The sequence below is a fragment of the Sapajus apella genome, unplaced genomic scaffold (assembly GCF_009761245.1).
Source record: "Sapajus apella isolate SASKATOON/1434 unplaced genomic scaffold, GSC_monkey_1.0 scaffold93, whole genome shotgun sequence".
NCBI lineage: Eukaryota > Metazoa > Chordata > Mammalia > Primates > Cebidae > Sapajus > Sapajus apella.
Genome location: NW_022437033.1, coordinates 6,424,742 through 6,448,632, shown reverse-complemented (window position 1 = coordinate 6,448,632; position 23,891 = coordinate 6,424,742). Strand labels below are relative to the sequence as shown.

General features: G+C 37.9%; 1 long non-coding RNA gene across 1 annotated transcript; it reads left to right on the top strand.

Moving 5' to 3' along the window:
* Window positions 1-2,268: 2,268 nt before the first annotated feature.
* LOC116535281 lies at window positions 2,269-22,313 on the top strand. The gene is made up of 3 exons (XR_004262135.1): window positions 2,269-2,560; window positions 7,726-7,728; window positions 22,302-22,313. It is a non-coding gene; the product is annotated as an uncharacterized LOC116535281 (long non-coding RNA).
* The last annotated feature ends 1,578 nt before the right edge of the window (window positions 22,314-23,891 follow it).

Genomic DNA, 23,891 nt, shown 5'->3' with positions numbered 1-23,891 from the left:
TATTTTATTTAAATTTGTGGTCCATCTGAATTTTTAAAATATGAGTTGTTATGCCTTCGTTTATTGATTCCACAAACTTTTATTGAGTCTGTACCCAAGTATTGAAAACTACTATCATATTCTAAAGAGTAATATTGGGTCACTCATGAACATGTTACAAGGTAGCCAAAACTGATCCTTTGGCGGTTAGCAATTTATCCACTTCCACATACCTTTCATGTAAGAGATCTGTCAATGTTTCACCCACTGATGATTAACTCCTCCCTGTTTCCATGGACCAGCAGCATCAGCATCATCTGGGAGCTTGTTGGAAATGCAGAATGTCAGGTCCCACCTCAGACCTACTGAGTCTGAGATCCCCAGGTAATACTTAAGTACATTAATAAGATCCCCAGGTAATACCTAAGTACATTAAAATCTGGGTAGCATTGAGCTAGACATGAAGAAAGCATCTTTTGTCTTCTAGCCCCTTCCTATAAATTAAAATACATAGGGTCAATGAAAGAAAAAGGTGAGAACACCTCCTGGTTATTAGGTGGACAGGGTATTTTCAAGATCAGTGATTTTTCTGTTCCTTTGTTCAGTTTTCCCAACGTATGACTTCAGTCCTAGACAGTTTTCAATCAGTTCAAATTATTGCTATCATTTTAAAATTACTTCTATTTATTAGGCAATTTTCATATGGATTCTAATTATGTCATACAACAATTTTTTTGAGGCAGATACTATTACTTCCATTTTATGGAAGAGGAAACCTGAAATTAAGAGCTTAGGCAACTTTCCTAAGGCCACACAGCGTAAGTGATAGGCTATCCAGATTTGCATCGAGGACGGTGTGAGAGTTCATTCCTCAACCAGAAAAAATCACAAAAAGCTGGTTACTGTAGGTGGAATTTGGGAAAAGAAAGGGTGGGGTTAAAATCGTAGAGCAGGAATGGGAACTTTTGACTGAACAGAGAAGTTTACTTGGGTATCCAATGGTTAAGATAAGTAGACAGGCAGTTACTAAATATTGTGGTTAGCAACCCATTGTGCTTGTGTTTTTTTAACCATTAAAGATACTTTACAGTTGTTTATGACAGTATTATATACAGAATGTTGGATTTGGTTGCCAAATCCAAAAAAGCTGCAAAAGCAGCTTTTCTTTTGCTCCTCCGCATGAGGTCAGAAACTGTTTTAATGTCAATTAGGCTTTGTTTTATACAAGTGAGCATGATGATTAACACATTCCCATCCTGTTTTCTCTGAAACAATTTCCCCTGTTAAGAGAAAGGTGGGGAACATGATTTGAACCAACCAACATAGTTTCTGTACTGGGATTATCTGGTTTTGTGTGACATTTAGAGGCTCACATAGTATCAATGAGGGAAGATACTTCAGAGGTAGCAATTTTAACCTTTCATTTTACTGATGAGGCTCTGAGGCCCAGAAGTGAGTAGGATTACGTTATGATAACGCAGACATCTAGCTCTTCCTGTTTGAATTGCAGTTGGGCTTATAGCTGTCTTACTCCTTGATAGGCTGTGAGCATTGAGAATAAGGAGTGAGTTCTACTCATCTTTATATTCTTGTGACACCGTGTATATGGGCTAGCATGTAGTAGGCACTCAATAAATATTTGTTGAATACATATAGTTAAATGCATGCTTGGTAGAGATGAATTTTATAGGTCACTAAAATCTAATGTTAAAGTAGTGTAATAATTTTTGTTTATGTCAATTTCATCTCTATTTGAATACCCTCTCAGCTTCAAAATAAAAGAAAAACCATAATCTTACTCTTCAAAGTCAATTTTGTAACCTCACGATTTTACAGCTGATTTGGAATGAATACGCACTCAATTTAGCATTCTTCTCCCCACCTTCTCTACAGAATAGTACTTAGGTGTGTTGTGCTCACTTAAGTGTATCTGACACCTCTTATGCATCCCTTCAGATCCTATTGCTATTTCAGCTACTACTGAGGTGAGCCATTTGGCACTTGCTTCACAGGTACAGCCCAATAGCATTTCTTGCCTTATTGATGCTGAAGTGTGGAATGCCTGAGAAATCACTCAGCCCATGCAAACACAGCAGGGAAATAGGGATGAATTAATGCTCAATGGGACAGAACTTTGACTCATGGGGCATGAAGGATAGTTGATAAGTGCTTCTTTTCCTCTGGAAGGTGCATGTCATTTTTTTAATTGTACCTCTGTGCTATTTATTTTATTTTTCCAAAAGTTATTGGGGCACAGGTGGTATTTGGTTACATAACTAAGTTCTTTAGTGGTGATTTGTGAGATTTTGGTACACCCATCACCTATGTATACACTGCACCATATTGGTACTCTTTTATCTCTTCCCCCGCTCCCACTCTTCCCCCCAAGTTCCCAAAGTCCATTGTATCATTCTTACACCTTTGCATCCTCATAGCTTATTTCCCACATATCGGTGAGAAAATAAGATGTTTGGTTTTCCATTCCTGAGATACATCACTTAGAATAATAGACTCCAATCTCATCCAGATCACTGCAAATACTGTTAATTCATTCCTTTTAATGGCTGTGTAGTATTCCATTGTGTGTGTGTGTGTGTGTGTGTGTGTGTGTGTGTGCGCGCGTGCGCATCACAGTTCTTTATCCACTCATTGATTGATGATTGGTTCTACGATTTTGCAATTGCAAATTGTGCTGCTATAAACATGCGTATGCAAGTATCTTTCTTGAATAACGACTTCTTTTCCTCTGGGTAGATACCCAATAGTGGGATTACTGGATCAAACAGTAGCTCTACCTTTAGTTCTTTAGGTAATCTGCACGCTGTTTTCCATAGTGGCTGTACTAGGTTACATTTCCACCAGCAGTATAGAAGTGTTCCTTATTCACTGCATCTACATCAACATCTACTGTTCTGTGATTTTGTGATTATGGCCATTCTTGTAGGAGGAAGGTGGTATCGCATTGTGATTTTGATTTGCATTTCCCTGATCATTAGTGGTGTTGGGCATTTTTTCATATGTTTGTTGGGCATTTGTATACCTTCTTTTGAGAGTTGACTATTCATGTCCTAAGCCTACTTTTTGATGGGATTTTTTTTCTTACTGATTTGAGTTCATCATAGATGCTGGATACTAGTCCTTTGTCAGATGTATAGATTGTAAAGATTTTCTCCCACTCTGTGGGTTGTCTGTTGACTCTGTGGACTGTTGCTTTTTGCCATGCAGAAGCTCTTTAGTTTAATTAAGTCCTGTTTATGTTTGTTTTTGTTGCATATGTTTTGGGTTCTTGGCCATGAAATCCTTGCCTAAGCCAAGGTCTAGAAGGGTTTTTCTGATGTTATCTTCTAGAATTTTTATAGTTTCAGGTCTTAGGTTTTAAGTCCTTAACCCATCTCGAGTTGATTTTTGTGTAAGGTAAGAGATGAGAATCCAGTTTCATTCTCTTACATGTGGCTAGCCAATTATCCTAGCATCATTTGTTGAAAGGGTATCCTTACCCCACTATATGTTTTCATTTGCTTTGTCGAAGATCAGTTGGCTGTAAGTATTTGGGTTTATTTATTGGTTCTCTATTCTATTCCATTGGCCTGTGTGCCTATATTTATACCAGTACCACACTGTTTTGATGACTATGGCCTTAAAGTATAGTTTGAAGTCACAGGTAGTGTGATTTGTTCTTTGTGCTTAGTCTTGCTTTGACTATATGGACTCTTTGTTGGTTCCATATGAATTTTAGAATTGTTTTTTCTAATTCTGTGAAGAATGATGGTGGTATTCTGCTAGGGATTGAGTTGAATTTGTAGATTGCTTTTGACAGTATGGGCATTTTCACAATATTGATTCTACCCATTCATGAGCGTGGGATGTAATTCCACTTGTTTGTGTCATCTATGATTTATTGCAGCAGTGTTTTGTAGTTTTCCTTGTAGCGGTCTTTCACTTCCTTTGTTAGGTACATCCTGAAGTATTTTATTTTTACAGCTATTGTAAAAGGGGTTGAGTTCTTGATTTGATTCTCTGCTTGGTTACTGTTGGTGTAAAGAAGAGCTACTGATTTGTGTACATTAATCTTGTATCTGGGAAACTTTGCTGAATTCTTTTATTATTTATAGGAGCTTTCTGGAAAAGTCCTTACATTTAAGGTGAACTATCGTATCGTCAACAAACAGTGACAGTTTGAATTCCTCTTTACCAGTTTGGATGCCATTTATTTCTTTCTCTTGTCTGATTGCTCTGGCTGGGACTTCCAGTGCTATGTTGAAGAGGAGTGGTGAGAGTGGGCATCTTATCTTGTTCCAGTTCTCAGAGGGAATGCTTTCAACTTTTGTTGAAAAATGGCTTTCAACAAAAGCCATCAAAAAGATGACAAAACAAAAGATGTTTGTCATAGATAGCTTTTATTACATTAAGATATGCCCCTTGTATGTTGATTTTGCTGAGAGTTTTAATCATATAGGGTTGCTGGATTTTGTCAATTGTCTTCTCAGCATCTATTGAGATAATCATGTGATTTTGTTTATGCGGTGTATCACAATTATTGTGTATGTTAAACCATTCCTTTATCCCTAATATGAAACCATTTGATCATGGTGGATTATCTTTTCAATATGTTACTGGATTTGGTTGGCTGGTGTTTTTTTAAGGATTTTGGCATTTATGTTCATCAAGAACATTGGTATGTAGTTTTCTTTTTTGGTTATGTCCTTTTCCTAGTTTTGGTAGTAGGGTGATGATGACTTCATAGAATGAATAAAGAGGATTCCCTCTTTCTGTGTCTTGTGGAATATTGTCAAAAGGATTGGTACTAATTCTTTGAATGTCTGGTAGAATTCTGCTGTGAATCCATCTGGTCCTGGACATTTTTTGTTAGTAATTTTAAAATTACCATTTCAATCTCATTTCTTGTTTTTGGTCTGTTCAGGACATCTAATTATTCCTGATTCAAGCTAGGTGGGTTGTATATTTCCAGGAATTTATCTATCTCTTCTAGGATTTCTAGTTTATATGTTAAAGGTGTTCATAATAGCCTTGAATGATCTTTTGTATTTCAGTGGTGTCAGTTGTAGTATCTCCTGTTTTGTTTCTCAGTGAGGTTATTTGTATTTTCTCCCTTTTCTTGGTTATTCCTACCAATTGTTTATAAATTTTATTTATTATTTCAAAGAACCAGTTTTGTTTCACTTATCTTTTGTATTTTTTTTGTTTCAATTTCATTTATTTCTGCTCTGATCTTGGTTATTTCCTTTCTTTTGTTGGGTTTTGGTTTGGTTTGTTCTTGTTTCTCTAGTTCTTTGAGGTGTTACCTTAGATTGTCTGTTTGTGCTTGTGCTCTTTCAGACATTTTGATGTAAGTGTTTAGGGCTATGATCTTTTCTCCTAGCACCACATTTGCTGTATCCCAGAGGTTTAGATAGGCTGTGTCATTGTCATTCAGTTCAAAGAATTTTTAAATTTCCATCTTGATTTTGTTTTTGACCCAGTGCTCATCTAGGAGCAGGTTATTTAATTTACATGTATTTGTATGATTTTGAAGCCTCCTTTTGGAGTTGATTTCCAGTGTTACTCCACTGTGGTCTCAGAGAGTGCTTGATATAATTTCAATTTTCTGAAATGCACTGAGGCTCATTTTATATCCTAACATATGGTCCATCTTGGAGAAAGTTCCATGTGCTGTTGAATAGAACGTGTATTCTGCATTTGTTGGATGAAATGTTTTGTACATCTGTTAAGTCCATTTGTTCCAAGGTATAGTTTAAACGCATTGTTTCTTTGTTGACTTTCAGTCTTGATGACCTGTCTAGTGCTGTCAGTGGAGCATTGAAGTCCCCCACTACTATTTTGTTGGTATCTATCTCATTTCCTAGGTCTATTAGCCATTGTTTTATAAACTTGGAGCTCTAGTATTAGGTGCATATATGTTTAGGATTGTGATATTTTCCTGTTTGACAAGGTATTTTACCATTATATACCGTCTCCCCTTGTCTCCTTTAACTAATGTTGCTTTAAAGTTTGGTTTGCCTGATACAAAACTAGCTACCCCTGTTCCCTTTTGGTGTACATTTGCATGAAATGTCTTTTTCCACCCCTTTACTCTAAGTTTTTGTGGGTCTTTATGCATTAGGTGGTCTCCTGAAGGCAACGGTTGGTGAGTTCTTACCCATTCTGTGATTATGTATCTTTTAAATGGAGTATTTAGGCCATTTACATTCATTGTTAGTATTAAAATGTGAGGTATCATTGCTTTCATCATGCTCTTCATTCCCTGAGTACTTTCATTTTATTTTTTATTTTTAACTTGTATTTTTGTTTTATAGGTCCTGTGCGATTTACGCTTTAAAGAGGTTCTGTTTTGATGTGTTTCCAGGATTTGTTTCAAGATTTAGAGTTCCTTTTAGCAGTTCTTGTAGTGGTGGTTTGGTAATAGCAAATTCTGTCAGCATTTGTTTGTCAGGAAATGACTATATTTCTCCTTCATATATGATGCTTAGTTTCTCTGCATACAAAATTCTTGGCTGATAATTGTTTTGCTTAAGGATGCTGAAGATTGGTCCACAATCCCTTCTAGCTTGTAGAGTTTCTGCTGAGAAATATGCCGTTAATCTGATAGGTTTTCCTTTATAGATTACCTGGTGTTTCTGTCTCAAAGCTCTTAAGATTGTTTCTTTTGTCCTACCTTTGGATAACCTGATGACAATGTGCCTAGGTGATGATCTTTTTGTGATGAATTTCCCAGGTGTTCTTTGTGCTTCTTGCATTTGGCTCTCTAGGTCTCTTGCAAGGCTGGGGAAGTTTTCCTCAGTTATTCCTCCAAATATGTTTTCCTGGCTTTTAGAATTCTCTTCTTCCTCAAGTATACTGATTATTCTTAGGTTTGGTCATTTAACATAATCCCAGACTTTTTGGAGGGTTTGTATTGAACTGTTTCCCACATAGCATAGGGATCCATGGTGATTCTGTGAGGCCCATCTGCCTGGGGGACCCATGAATACATCTTTCTTATCCTTTCCCAAGCCATGATGGCTTAAGATATCTCTGTGAGGCTTTCTGTCTCCCAGAGCTACAGCTAAAGGAGGTGGGATATGGGTCTTTTTAATGTTCATTCCAAAATTTGTCTGGACGTTCCATCATCATCTGCTTTGGAATTGGCCTATGAGACATCTCCAGTGTACATCTTGCATTTTTCATGGCCTGTGTTATATAAAAATAATAGCATCCTTGAAAGCACATTGGTTGTTTTTTTGTTAGCAGGGGCATTGACTTACAGTTTTGTCAACTTGCCTGAGAACTGAACTACCAGTTCAATTTTTGTTGCAGATTATCCCATTACAGGGGAAGATGATTGATTAACCCGACCTTGTTGCACCCAAGGATAGAGCACTTTCTTTACTAGATGCAAAAACCCTCCACAGCCAGATCCTGTGAGAACTCATTCTCTATCATGAGAACAGCAAAAGGGAAATCTGCTCCCTTGATCCAATCACCTCCCACCAGGCCCCTCCCCTGACAGGTGGGGATTACAATTCAACATGAAATTTGGGTGGGGACACAGAGCCAAACCATATCATTCTGCCCCTGCACCCTTCCAAATTTCATGTCCTTCTTAAATTTCAAAACACAATCATGCCTTCCCAACAGTCCCCCAAAGTCTTAACTCATTCCAGCATTAACTCAAGAGTCCAAGTCCAAAGTTTCATCTAAGACATGGCAAGTGTCTTCCACCAATGAGACTGTAAAATCAAAAACGAGATAGTTACTTCCAAGATACAATGCGGGTGTATAGGCTTTCGGTAAATACACCCATTCTGAAAGGGTTAAATCAACCAAAACAAAGAGGCTACAGGCTCCATGCAAGTCTGAAACCCAGCAGGGCATTCATTAAATCTTAAAACTCAAAAATAATCTCTTTTGACTCCACGTCTCCCATCCAGGTTACACTGATACAAAGACTAGGCTCCCAAGGCCTTGGGCAGCTCTGCCCCTGTGGCTCTGCAGGGCTCAGCTCCTGTGACTGCTGTCAAGGGCTGGTGTTGAGTGCCCACAGCTTTTCCAGGTACACAGTGCAAGCCATCAGTGGATCTACCATTCTGGGGTCTTGGAGGATGGTGGCCTTCTTCTCACAGCTCCACTAGACAGTGCCCCAGTGGTGACTCTGTGTGGGGACTCCAACCCCACATTTCCCCTCTGTTCTGCCCTACCCTAGTACAGGTTCTCTGTAAGAACTATGCCCTTGCAAGAAATTTCTGCCTGGGCATGTAGACATTTCCATACGTTCTCTGAAATTTAGACAGAGGTTCCCAAACCTCAGTTCTTGACTTCTTTGTACCCACAGGTTTAACACCAAGTGGAAGCCACCAAGGCTTACAATTTGCACTCTCTGAAGTCATGGTCTGAGCTGTACCTTGGCCCATTTTAGCCACTGCTGAAGCTAGAGCAACCGTGATGAAGGGTACCATGTCCTGAGGCAGCACAGAGCAGTAGGACCCTACGCCTGGCCCAGAAAACCATTCTTTCCTCTTAGCCCTCTAGGCTTGTTATCGGAGGGGCTGCCAAGAAGGTCTCTGAAATGTCTTCAAGGTTATTTCCGCATTACCTTGGCTTTCAATATTTGACTCCTCTTTAGTTATGCAAATTTCTGTGGCCTACCTGAATTCCTCCCAAGAGAATGGGGTTTTCTTTTCTAACACATAGTCAGGCTGCAAATTTTCTAAACTTTTCCTTTTAAATATGTTCTGGTTTCACATAATCTCTTTGCTCATGCATATGAGCATACACTGTTAAAAGAAGCCAGGCCACATGTTGAATGGTTTGCTGCTTAGAAAGTTCTTCTGCCACTTACTTTAAATCATCTCTTTCAAGTTTGAACTTTCACAGATGTCTTCTTAATTTTTCAGCACTACAAGATACCTCCAACCTCTTTGTTAATGCATGACAAAAGTAAGCTTCATTCAAGTTTCCCGTAAGTTCCTCATCTCCATCTGAGACCACTTCAGCCTGGACTTGATTGTTCATATCAGTATCAGCATTTTGGTCACAACAACTTAGTAAGTCTCTAGGAAGTTCCAAACTTTCCTACATCCTCCTGTCTTCTTCTGAGCCCTCCAACTTTTGACAATTGACAAACCATTTTCCAGAGAGGCTGGATAATTTTACATTCTCACCAGCAATGTATGAGGGTACCAATTTCCCCACATCCTTAACAAGGTACCATCCTTACGTTTCATCCTATTTCAAGTTACTATAAAGAGCTCACGCTGAAGGAATTAAATGTTATATTCTAAAACACTGAGAATGGAGTATCTACATAAATTATTTGGTATTCTTTTGTATGGGAGCATTTTCTCTTCACCCTAAGGATTTACTTACTCAGTCTTTCATGTATATCAGTGTAAGTACATTACTATTTATACTTTGCATTATAATTGAATATTATTTTATTTATTTTTGCTCAAAATTTCCCAGCTTTGGCAACTGGGAGCTGTTTCAGTAATCTCTTGTGTACCTCTGAATTATTCCTATTAATGTGGGTATTTTTTAAAGTGAGCACTTCTTTACTTTTTGACACTACAAGATGCTTCCAGCTCATCCTGGAATGCTCTTGCCCATCCTAAAATTCATTATCATACAGAATATCTCCAAGGAACCTAGTTCCTTTTTATCAGAGAATGGTATTAGAAATGAAGATCTGTGTGCTAGGTGTGTTGATTGCTACTGGGGTGTCATTGCTTTTGGGTACTCTCAGCTTACAGAGCAAGGAAATACATGTGCATATACTAACTCATGTATATACATGTATCTATAAATATTTCTGTATGTAACCATCTGTATCTATATAAAGCTAAACATGGGTTCTCATAGTAATACATCCAACTTTAATCCATGACACATGCATCATTCTAAGCTACCCCCTTTGCTTATTTTATACACTCCCACCCCAATGGTAACAAATCTGGCCCCCACTATCCACCGTCCATTTACTTAATTGTTCAATTCCAATATACATGTATAATAGTACCAGAATTGTTACTCCATGCCCCTGTACTCATGTGGGAAACATTTTTATCAGTTAGAATACATGTGTAGTTCCTTTGGCCTTTAGTATTACAGACTCCACTCATTTCGAGACTCATTTAGGTCAGTACTTTTTCCCTATCGCATTCAGCAAAGTTGTTTCATACATTTGCAATACAAGTAGATTATCTTGTTATAGTCCATATTTTCTGGGATCCCCCTATGTTCTAAATCATTTTTAAAATTCCATAAATTAAGGTTCACTCTTTGTGCTCTAAAGGTCTGTGGGTTTTGGCAAATGTCTACTGTCATGTATCCACCATTACAGCATCACAAATAATTTCACTGCTCTAGAAAATTCCTTGTGCTCCACCTATCTCATTCTCCTCCCTCCCCCAACCCATGCCACTTCTGGAAACTCCTGATTTTTCTTGCTGTCTTTATAGTTTTGCTTTGCCCATAATGTTATACGTTGCAATTGTGCAGTATGTAGCCTTTTCAGATGGACATGTTTCACTAACTGGATGCATTTAAAGTTCATGCATGCCTTTTTGTGGCTTGTCAGCTCATTTTTAATTGCTGAATAACATTCTTTTGGATGTGTGTAATAGTTTATCCGTTTATCTATTCTTTTCAATTTCATTTATTTGTACTGTAATTTTTATTTTCTTCCACTTGCTTAAACTTGTTCTTATTTTACCATTCCTGTTGATTCTTCTTGCTTATTCCTCCCCTTCCTGTTTCTTGTTTTCTTAAACATTGTAACAATTTTTACATATACAGTACTTTAGTATTAACAATATGTACCTTATCATATAATACATCTCTAAAACTTTTACGTCTTGCAAAACAAACTCTATAATGGAGACTCTAATGGAAGCTCTTTCAATTGAATTCTTTTCCACTTTCCCTTAGTCCCTGGAAACCACCATTTTACTACCCGTTCTAAGAGTTTGACTACTGTAAATACGTATAACTGAAATTATGTAGTCTTTATTTTCTGTGACTATATAATGCGTTATACTATATTAGTATAATGTAAAGTGTAATTATACTAAATGCATTATACTATGCAATATGTAATTAGTATAATACATTATAATGCATTTCTGAATGTATAATGCATTATATTAATTGCATTTAGTATAATGTCCTCAAGGTTCACCAATTTTGTTATGTCTAACAGTATTTCCTTCTTTTTTAAGTATGAATAATATTCCATTGTATGTATGTGCCACATTTTTGGTATGCATTCATATATGAATGAATACTTGGGTTGCTTCTGCCTCTTGGCTATTGTGAATACGAATATAATGAGTATAATGAATCTGGATGGGCAAATATCTCCTTAAGATCCTGTTTTCAATTGTTTTGGGTATATTTGCAGATGTGAGATTTATAGATCATATGGATGCACTTTAAAAATATTTTTTAAAGGATCTTCATAGTATTTTCCATAGGGGCTCTACTATTTTACATTCCCACCAACAGTGTACAAGGGTTCCAATTTCTTCACATCGTCTTGAACACTTGCTATTTTTTTTCAATCAAAAGGTGAATGATTTAACTATAGTATCTCCAAAAGGAGCAAAAATCATTATGTTAATCTATATGAACAACTATGGAATAGTTTGTGACCCATATATACAGATTGTCTCTTTGTCATGACTAGATGTTGCTTTTCTTGTTAAAGAGGCTGAGTCTTGATTGCTTTAGTGAAATATATTGTCAACCTAAAGAGACAGTTTTGACTAGGAAATCTTACAGGGTAAACACAGTCCCTCTTTGTGACTAGTACATATTTTGTCTTTATCTATATCAGCTTCTACTTTCTGCCTTCTTTTTACTGAGCTCAGTGTCGGGGATGGTTAGGATGTTCTAGTTTAATTTTTTTTTATTATACTTTACGTTCTGGGGTACCTGTGCAGCTCATTCAGGATTGTCCAAAGTAACACAAAAATGAGATTGAAAGGACAAAACAGTACAGGTTTTTAATGAAATGCAGTATCTGCCTCCCTCAAACGTCTCTATTTTGAGACATAATTTCTATAAATAACCATTTTTAACCATTATGCTTTTAAATTCTGGGTATTACCTACTTCTATACTTCTAGGAATTTTACAGTTTTAAGTCCTAGATCTTTAAGCTATTTTGTGTTAATTTTTGTATAGAGTATAAGCTAAGGGTCCAAAATCATCCTTTTGCATGTACATAGCCAATTTTCCTAACATAATTTGTTGAAGAGACCATCCTTTCCTCACTGTGTACCCTTGGCATCCCTGTCACTTATCATGTGACCGTGTATAGAAGAGTTTATTTCTGGGTTCTCTTCTACTTTTTTGGACTATATGTCTATTTTATACCAGTACCATACCGGTTTTATTACTATAGAATTTTAATATATTTTTAAATCATCCTGTTTCCTGTTTATTCTTAAGAACCAAATTTCCCCAAGTAATATTTATAATCGAGACATTTGTTTCAGCTTTGTTCTGTTACCTACAGTGCCACTGTTACTTGGAGTAAGATAAATGGCATGTCATCGGCAGTAATCCTATCTTTTTGGCAATGTTATTTTGAAAAACAGTGAGACAAGGTTGATGTTATCAGTTGACAAATTTTTAATCCATGCCCAGATTTCTAACAAAATGTCTTCACATCCACTCATAATTTTTCATAATCTACTCATGATTCTTTGGAACCACGAGGATATTTTGTGCTTTAAATAAAAAGTCTTGTCACTTATGGTATGCATCAAAATCGTTCTGAGGATCAGAAGCATACTTATGCTTCCTTATGGATAATACTTTGAAAGAGTTCCTGTTTGTTAGTGGGGGTTCTCTACTGTTCTCATGCAAACAGAAGTTTTACCAAAGAGTTTATTTGCATATGGAAATTTTTCTGTGTCTTAATTATCCTCAAAGGCATGCTGTACAGGAGTCATCTTTGCCCTCTCACAGTCAGTTCTCTGAATTGATGCAGCTGAAATTGTGGATAAATATAGAAAATTTCCATGGTCCTAACAATCACATGCCAGCTTTTTATTGTGATTTAAACAAAGGCAAAATATCATGTGCAAAAACAAACAAAATATAGCTAGTCAGGCATTGTTGTTTCTAAACATGTGCTCCAACCTCCAAAACTAAAAATACTTATTTGATTTATAAACCTACGGTGAAACATCATTGCTAATTTTAAAGAATTGAAGCCTGGCTTGCTGAATTATATATGTTTTACATTAGCATTTGAATTAAGATTTCTAAAACAAATCCAAACTGAATCATAAATTAGATTTTTATTATGTATAATGTGCACGGCTTGGGATACACAACTGCTTTACATTAAAGCTGTATGTAAGAGTGATTTTAATTTCTTAATTTTCCAGTTTAATGGAGATGTGTTGAAAATATTAATCTATCATGTCTCCTTCTCTATGTCGAAATCATGTTACCAGTAACCACAATTACCATTATAGCACCTGAGAAAGGTGGAGGGGAACTGTTCCTCCAGGTATTAGTCTGTTTTCACCCCACTAATCAAGACATACCCGAGACTGGGTAATTTGTAAAGGAAAGAAGTCTTATTGACTCAAGTTGAGCATGGCTGGAGAGGCCTCACAATCATGGTGAAAAGTGAAGGAAGAACAAAGTCATGTCTTACAGGGTGGCAGGCAAGAGAACATGTGCAGGGGAACTGCCCTTTATAAAACCATCAGATCTTGCGAGAAGTATTCACCATCAAGACAATGGCATAGGAAAACCTGGCCCCATGATTCAGTTACCTCCTACCGCGTCCCTCCCACAACATACGGGGATTATGGGAGCTACAATTCAAGATGAGATTTGGGTGGGGACACAGCCAAACCATATAATTCTTCCCCCGGCCCCTCCCAAATCTCATGTCTTCACATTTCACAACCAATCATGCATTCCCAAAAGTCTCTCAAAGTCTTAACTCATTTTCAGCATTAACTCAAAAGTCCACAGTCCAAAGTCTCATCTAAGACAAAGCAAGTCCCTTCCACCTATGAGTCTGTAAAATCAAAAGCAAGTTAGTCACTTCCTAGATACAATGAGAGTACAGGCATTGGGTAAACACACCTATTCTAAAGGGGAGAAATTGGCCCAAATGGAAGGGCTGCGGGCCCCATGCAAGTCTAAAATCCAATGGAGCAGTCAAATCTTGAAGCTCGAAAATGATCTCCTTTGACACCGTGTCTCACATTCAGGTCACACTGATGCAAGAGGTGAGTTCACAGCGTCTTGGGCAGCTCTGCCCCTGTGGATTTGCAGGGTACAGCCCCCCTTCCTGGCTGCTTTCATGGGCTGGCATTGTCTGCAGCATTTTCAGGCTCACCGTGCAAGCTCTTGGTGGATCTATCATTCTAGCATCTGGAGGATGGTGGCCGTTTTTTCACACCTCCACTAGGCAGTGCCCCAGTGGGGACACTGTGTGGGTGCTTCCGCCCACCTTTCCCTTCTGCACTGCCCTAGGAGAGGTTCTCCATGAGAGCGCTGCCCCTGCAGCACACCTCTGCCTGGACATACAGGTGTTTCCATACATGCTCTGAAATCTAGGTGGAGGTTCCCAAACCTTAATTCTTCGCTTCTTTGCATCCACAGGCTCAACACCACATGGAAGCTGCCAAGACTTGGGGCTTGTACCCTCTGAAACAACAGCCTGAGTTTTACACTGGCTCCTTTTACTACAACTGGAGCAGCCAGGATGCAGGGCACCAAGTCCGAAGGCTGCACACAGCAAGGAGGGCCCTGGGCCCAGCCTATGAACCCACTTTTTCTTCCTATCCCTCTGGGCCTGTGATGAGAGGGCTGCCTTCATGACCTCTGATATGCCCTGGAGACATTTTCTCCGTTGTCTTTGTGATTAATATTTGGCTCCTCATTACTTACTCAGTTTTCTACAGCTGGCTTGAATTTCTTCCCAGAAAATGGGTTTTTCTTTTCTATCACATTATCAGGCTGCAAAATTTCCAAAAGTTTATGCTCTGCTTCCTTTTGAACACTTCGCCACTTAGAAATTTTTCCCTCAGATATCCTAAATCATGTCTCTCAAGTTCAAAGTTCCACAGATCTCTAGGGCAAGTGCAAAAGCCACCAGATTTTTTGCATAGCAGGAGTGATCTTTACTCTAGTTCCCAAAAAGTTAATCTCCAACTGAGGCCACATCTGCCTGGACCTTATTGTGTATATCACTACAATCATTTGGGTCAAAGTCATTCAACAAGTCTCTATGAAGTTCCAAACTTTCCCACATTTTTCTATCTTCTGAGCCCTCCAAACTGTTTCAACCTCTGCCTGTTACCCAGTTCCAAAGTCGCTTCTACATTTTTGGGTATCTTTACAGCAGCAGCCCACTTTACCAGTAGCAATTTATTGTATTAGTCCATTCTCATGCTGCTAATAAAAACATGCCCAAGACTGGGTAATTTATAAGGGAAAGAGGTTTAATCGATTCACAGTTGAACATGGCTGGGGAGGCCTCACAATCATGGAGGAAGGCAAAGGAAGAACAAAGGCACGTCTTACATAGTGACAGGCAAGAGAGCATGTACAGGGAAATGTGCTTTTTAAAACCATCAGATCTCATAATATGTATTCACTAACATAAGAAAAGCAATGAAAAAAACATGGCCCTATGATTCAAATACCTCCCACCAGGTCCCTCCAACCTATGGGGATTATGGGAGCTACACTTCAAGATGAGATTTGGGTGGGGACACAACCAAACCATATCACCCCATTGTATCACCTAGCCATTACACCACTTACAAAGGAAAATGGTTAGCAAGGTAGAAAAATGAGAAAGTCCACAGTGTAATGGAACGTTGTCATGTTTTTTGCAGCCCAGCATCTAAATCCTTTACCTGTGTTTGGAGCAGTGCTTACTGTTTGAGTTTTCTTTTCACTAAAGAATCTTGAAAATGCCATATACTTGCTTCCCCAGCCTATTTTGCGGTTAAGCCTATCTAGTCAGAAACCCCTATCCCAGGCCTTACATGGAAAATGAATGATACAAAGAAAAGACTGAAAAATCCATTCTGGCAAGCATAGAATTGGTGTGCTAGCAGCCACATCTGTTGTCCGGCGCCAGTGATGTGTAGATCCAGAAGTGGTGGCAGTAATGTCATCCAGTACTTCTGTGGTGTAGCTATGACACCTCTCGGTGTGGTTCTTGAGCCCTTCTGGAACCTGTGAGCTAACCAGTTTTCAGCAATACATTTATTTTATGTTTAAATTAGGTAAAACTGGTTCCTGTTGCTTCCAGTTAAGACCCCTAAGAGAGACACTCACCCCTCCTACTCTCTTGTGAATTGCGAAAAACACAAGAGATCAGAGCTGTGGGAATCAGATGGTGAGACACCTGGGGGTTTCATATTCGAATCTTTATCCTGGGGTTCAGAAGAAAACCTAAACAAAAAATGGTTTGCTCTGCTTCTCAAATGTTGGTGGTCTTACAAGTTACTCACATAGCCACAAGGAGCTTCCACATCAGCATAAAATGAGTAGCATAGTGTGGTTAGGCAGAGAGAGGGCCTAAGATGAGGTCTTAAGCGTTTCCCAGTCTTCCATGTCACAGAGAAAGCATGCAGAGGTCCTCACATGTCCTGAGCAAGAATGTGAACTATAACTGATAGTACTTGATGGTGAACTTATGAGGGGGAACGTATTGTTCCCTGTTACTGACAACAGGTTCTTAGGCTCTCATGTAATAAAATTTGACACATGGTTGAGCAGATTTCCCAGACAAGGCTTTTATTAGGGGCTCATGTTTAAACACAAGGGTGACAGCACAACAGAGTTTTCTGGCTGATTCCAAGAAGAGAGTCAGGAGGGTAATTTTAAAGGGGCTAAAGTGGGCAAGGAGTGACATTTAAGCATGTAGAAGTAGGGAACTTCTGGCACCTGTGCAGTTTGATAACATGCTTCTTCATTTGCTGCATATTAGCATATTAAATATTAAATGTCCACCTCTGCATGTGACTGTTTAGTATTAAAATGAAACTATGGTGGAAGTTCAGTTGTTCTTCTGGTCTTGTGCACAGGTGGGAGTTAGGGTTAAACTCCCTTGAATAAGATTTATGGTGGGAGCTGCTTATATTAGTTTCCTCAAGGTCCTGCAATCAATCATAGGCATCTTGAATAACATTTACAGTGCAAGATCTAGATGGTCTCTTTGGGATCCCTGCTGGCCAGGCTCACCACCAACTTGCAATAGAGGTCCTTGGTGGGATGCAGGGGTCAAGTCCCATCCCTGATCTATCTCCACAATAATAGAATAAAGTGATCTTACAGTTGAGGACTGCAGGACAGACTGACCAGGCATGGGGTAGGGTAGCAAGCTATGCTAATGAGAACTAACGTGAGCCCAAGTTAACAGGGAGGACCATTGGGCCTGTCTGAGCTGAGAGATGACAGGTCATTAGTTCCTAGCTGTAGACCAGATATATGAATGATGACAAGGGCAAGGGACAATTAACACTCCCACCAAATATGCCAATGAAAAGCTAGGGATATATAGTCATTATGGGATGGAAAATAATAGTCTCTTTTTTTTAGTATGGAATAGATATTCCTTCTGTGCTGTTGGGGGAAAGCCTAGAACTCTGATTATTTTTGTCAAACTCATTTTGGATAGGATAAAATGGGTACATTGGTTATTTTGTGTCCCCTCGAGGGTTCACTTATCACATGAACTTCCTGTGCACTGAAATGTGGTTTACAGGTACTGAGATACTTTTCCAAAGAACTTCTTTCTCTTCTGCCTCTGCATTACATGAAGGTTTCTTAGAAATATAACGTGTCATTAGTCTGTGTTTACATTTTTTATTCTGATAAATTGTTGAACTTGTTAAATATATTAAAATTTACCGTGTTTAAACGTAGAACCAAAAAGTAAATTGCCTAGCGTATACATGATAGTTACCAGTGTTCAATCCAAGAAATGAACAGTTTTCCTTCTCGCTGTGACCAGACCACATGGCCTGTTTCTAGTGTTGAAATCCTATGTGGCGTCTAGGTCCTCTGGCCACATTGACTAAGCAACCGAAACATGAACCATCCATATTCAGAGTAACAATCAAAATTACTTGTTCATCACATTTTGATGGACATGACATATCTATTGAGAATGCTCACTCGCTCATACTGTCTAGTTTTCCTGAGACATCACCAATATCCGTAGACGTTTAGAGACATGGTTAATTCTTACAATTAAAGTAGCTGAGGCAGAGAGGGATGCAAAGGAATTTGCCTGAAGTAGTGGTGGAGTTAGAATTTATTAATAATTCAGCTGCTTGCTGTTAGTGAACCTGTTTTTTATGAAGATGGTATCCATCATCACTTTACTTTCATGCCTGTGGGATTAAGTAGTCTACCTATGTAATTAGTGGGCCTATTATCACGCTGCAGTTCAGAAATGACATTTTACCACCAAGGACCTGGCATAAGGTATTTGGTTCAGTTGATTATATATTTTGAAAGCCCCTTTGCTGTACCATCATCTATTTGAAATGAGATTCTGCACTTTTCCCAGAGGACCAAAATATATCGATGTGTGTATTCATGTAATATATATTCTTTCAGTTACCATTGTCCAGGAACAAAGCTATTTAATCAACTTGATTGCTCTCAGGTAGTAATAAAAATGAATTTTTCATAGATTAACATTTTAAACACTCACTATTATCAAGAAAAACATAATCAAGCTGACTGGATTCTTCTACACAAATAAACATGAATTTTCTACAAGATGAAGGTGCATGAAAGAGTGACATCCTCTTGACAAATGAATTGTTACTGTCATAATTAAAATTTTGTCAGAAGTTGTACAAGAACAATCTAGAATTAGCATGACCTTAGTTTTTGAAGTATGGTTAACTTCAATATTATAGAGCATTATATTCTTCTTTTTACACCTTTGTTATAGTTACGAGAAAATGGAAATTCATAATGCTTTAAGTTCCATTTTACAATAGTTAAATTTATATGGTACATCACTTTTTTATATAATATAAAAATTATATTTTTATATTTAATTATACAAATATAATTTTTATATTTGTAATGACTCTCATATTCAACAGGAATTGTGCTAAGTATTGCAAATATGAACTTGAATGCATTCAAAGTACGTACCTACACAGATGACTAAATGCTGTCGCTACAAAGTTGATTTGTTTGCTACCTCAGGTTATCATTGTTTGTAAGACACAGGCAAAAGACACCTATGAAAATAATCTGTGGAAAAAAAATGGAATGTAACTCAAAAAAGGCAGAAAATGCAGATGAGGCTATGAATGAAGAAGACCTCATGGTGTAATACATAGAGTAAAATCTCACATACTTTATTTCCTTCATGAAAATTTTTTATGAAGTAAAACAATCATATTCAGCCATTCTTGTGGGCTCAATAGTGTCCCCTTCCCAACTTCTTTTTTCTTGAAATTCAGGGTCTTACTCTGCTGCTCAGGCTGGATTGTAACAGTGTGATACTGTCTCACCACAACCTGAGCCTCCTGGGCTCAGGTGTTCCTCCCACCTCTGCCTCCCAGGTAGCTGTGACTACAGGTGTGTACCACCACAACCAGCTAATTTATTTTTATTTTTTATTTTTACTAGAGATGGGTTCTGCCATGTTATCCAGGCTGGTCTTGAAGTCCTAGGCTCAAGAGATCTGCCTGCCTTGGCCTCCCAAAGTGCTGGGATTACAGATGTGAGCCACTATGCCTAGCCCCCTCCCCAGATGCATACACTGAAGTCCTAATGCCTGGCAACTCAGAATGTGACTGAATTTGGAGATAGCATCTTTAAAGAGGTGATTAAGGTAAAGTTAGGTCATTAGAGTGTGCCCCAACCCCAAGTGACTGTTATTCATATAAAACAAGATTAGGATCGAGACACCAAGAGAGGAGCATGACCATGTGAATATACAAGGAGAATATAAGCATCTGTAAGACGGAGATAGAGAGGCCTTGAAAAAAACCAACACTGCCAACACCCTGATCTGGGGCTTCTAGAATTGTGAGAAAATAAATCCAGTTTGGGCCAAATAATCTGTGCTACTTTGCTATAGCAGGTCTAGCAAACTATTGTAATCACATATACAAAGAGTTGTCATTTATGTATGCCTAACTGCACTGAATCACATTACTAATAATGTACAGCTGCTAAATTTGGTACAAAATTTAAAAGAGAGCTTGGTGTTTGTAAGAATTCTTGAATAATGTATCATAGACCCTTTGTATGAGTTATTTTGCCATCCCGGAGTATAAAAGGGCAGAAGCAAGGAAAAAGCTAGTTGTTTTCTCAACTGCTTCTCTGCCACCCGTGTGGAGAACGTCATCAGCTTCTGTCTGTGTGGCCTGGGGAGATGGACTGTGCTAAGTTAGGCCACATCTGTTCTTGTTCCATGTAACTTGTTTGCTTTTATCAATTTTCATAGTTCTGATAAAGTCAGTGGTGGAATTAATAGTGCATGTGCCTATGTGTTTCGTATCAGTAGTTTCCAGCCTAAATTCTATATTAAGCAAATCATCCTTTAGCTATTTGGCAAAATATAAATGTTTCAGAAATTCTTGGTCCCTAAAGCTTTCACCTCACACATAACCTTTCTCAACTGAAACTTTTCTTAACTATTAGAGGCTGTTCTCCATGAAAGGAGAGAAAAAAATCGAGAAGAAAATATGAAATAGAGAAAACAGGGGACACTAGCAAGGGGCAAAGAAAATTCTAGAAGGGTGGTGAACAGATCCTCAGAATTACAACTGTGTTCCAGATATAACCAGTCCAGATTATAGTAATATGACTCAAGATATGACGCCACCATTGTACCTTCTTCTTTAACCTGGGGATAGAGTGCCCAAGTGAGCCCAGTCCAAATTCTTATCTGTCCTTGGCTTATTTTCTGGTGACCTTCCTATTCTACTCTCTAGATTCTTCTACCTGTTCAGCCTATGACCCAATTTCATCTCATGGAGGTGTTCTTTCTCTCCAGGAGAAATTTAGAAACAAAAACTATAGAACAACCTACTTCCCTGATTGCAGCCCTGCCAGACTTCCCAAGTATAGTGAGCCTTTTGCTTTCCAGGTCTCATAACCTTGCCCCTTGTTACCTCAGAAAGGGCTCTTGTTAACTCTCAATGAAGTCAAAGTTACATTTTATGTAGCTTACCTTTTCTTGAATTTATTCATCTAACCACGGCAGCATTGCCCACACTTGGTTTTTCAAAACAATGTATGAATGGAGGTAGGAAGATAGGATAGAAGAGGAGCTAACAGATCTTTTAAAGTGTTGGTAGGGGCCTATTTTCTTCATCTGGGTGTGGGTGCTTGAGAGTTTATTTTATTAGTGTTATTAGTTTGAGTACATTTTATTAGTATTCTTTAAACTAGGAGTCAGCAAACTTTTGGTAAAGGGTCAGATAGCAAATACTAGCAGCTTTGCAGTCTATAAGGTCCCTGTCCCAACTAAACCCTACCACGTGTCACAAAAGCAGCTATGAGTACTGTAGACTACTTGATGGGATTGTTTTCAAATAAAACTTTATTTAAAAGACTAGGCTAAAATCAGGCTAGATTTGGCCCATGAGTTGCAATTTGCAGGCCCTTCCAAATTGCACATACTTGTTTTACATATTCTTATAAATGTGTGATCCATTTTAAAAACTATGTAAACCAGCAAAGAAACTCTGCCAGAAAGACCAAGATGCCAATATTCATTCCACAGTAAATTCTAAAATGCTTTTTTGGCCCCTTTCTTTTTCTACAGGCTTCTTTCCTCTCTTTCCTATTTTAGTTTGGTCTGTTGTCATGTGGCCTTTCTATCTTCATGATTTCAGACCTATGCCCTATTATAGGATGGACATTGAATTGGAAATCAGTAAAACCAGACTCTATGCCACATCTCTACCACTGACTAGTAAATAGTTAAGTGAAAATGCCTTTCCTTCTTCGGGCCTCAGTTTCTCCCTAGGTAAAATGAGTTAGGCCAAGTGGTTTCAGAGGCCATTTATAACCCAAATAGTCTGTTATTTCAAATGTCTTACTATGATTCACTTTCAGATATTGACTCACACACTTCTTTCTTGACTTCCCCCAAAAAAGAGTAGTTCAAGTTACACACGAACATTGTCTTGGAATAGTTCCATCTAAGTTTTCTAGCTTAGAGGATTAATATGCCAATCAACATTTTAGTATTATTAGTTTGAGTACATTTGATTATTCAAACAAGTAATAATACTGTAAAACATGTAAAAACCTGAAACTTTACTATTTTGTCATTCAAAACCTGAGTAGTATTTATATATAATTAACATTAACTGTTATTAACAAGGAAGAATACTGTAAAACATGCAAAAATGTACTGAAACATCTCAGTACTCTGGTTTGTCATGAAGCCAGTACTTTTTAATTGCACAAATAATAGTAATTGTACTGTCTTCAGTGAAGAATTATAAAAGCTATCGAGTCTGTCATAATACTGTAAAGGTTTTGGTTGCAGGATAAATGAAAGGCTTTTCAAGTAATCTTTATAGAAATAAAATTTTTAGGTGTTCATATGTCTTGTGGTGCATATATTTTCACAAAGGTTGTTAACTGTCAAATACAATTTTATTTTGATAGGCTTGGGTTTACAGATGAGTTTTAGAAATGAGAAAATAAAGCCTATAGTTCATTGGTAGAGGGCTGGACCTAACCCAAGGAAGAGTGAGTGGTCCTTGATAATGACTCATCTCTAAAGATGAAGACATGCTGACCAGGCTACATGGGCGGTGGCATGGAGGCTACACATTTAAAATAAAATGTAGAACACTCTTATTTAAGGGAGCAATGATAATCAAGTTTTTCTTCTAATAAATGAAAATAAAAATATATCAAATGAGAAGATCAACTGTAATTTGGTTTCTATGCTTTTTATCCTGAGTGATTATCTTCGTAAAGAAAATCCTGATGTATTCATTTCCTTGCATATGCGTCAATTGACTTCCCTTTCTCGGTTCCAACAAATATACAGAAAATAAGTGTTGATTCACATACACTTTAAGTAGTACTTATGGGAGCAACACTAGGAAAGTTAAGGTATTTTCAGAAAAGAAAAGCAGTTCATCCCAGTGAGCTGGATTTTCTTTTTTTTTTTAGAAAATATGAGTTGCCTAGGGAGATTGCAGATATTATGCCCTTTTACTTCCTGTTTGCTCACTGTCCCTCTATGATCTTCCAACAAGCCTGGAAAAGAACCTTGCACGTGGCAGGTGCTAGATGAAGATTCACTGACCTGAATTTTCTTAAGATAGGCCTTGTTTCTTCAGAGAAGCATCGCCTCAACTTGACTAACAGTCATGAAACAAGTTTAAAAAAAGTGCATGCCTGCCTAGGTCAGGACTTAATTCTAACCTCTGTTTGAGCCTGGCTATTCAATTTTATTCGAATAATTATAAAGCTCCAACTCTGTCAGGAGTGAGGAGAGAGTGAAGCGCCAGGTTTTGAAGTTGTAAGAGAAATATTCCCATTCTATTTTATTCTACTCCAATATTCCAAGTATTCTCCCAGATACTGCATTCTCTTCTCTAGAAGCAGACACAGTCAGCAATTTCTTATGTATCTTCCAAGAGAATTATTTGTTCATATAGCCTTTTACCCATTTTGCTATTGAATCACTGATATTTTCCTATGGATTTAAAGTTTATATTCATATATTAGACTTACTTAATTATCGAATGTATAATGTAAGACAGACATTGTGCTAGGCACTGATTGTTGATTACTCTTCAAAATAACATCGAAAAACGATGCTTTCTTTTCTCTTTATTTATGAATTTTGTGAATCTCAGAATTGGTACAAGCCTTACCAAGGTGATCCTACAAATAGTAATAGGACAGGGGTGA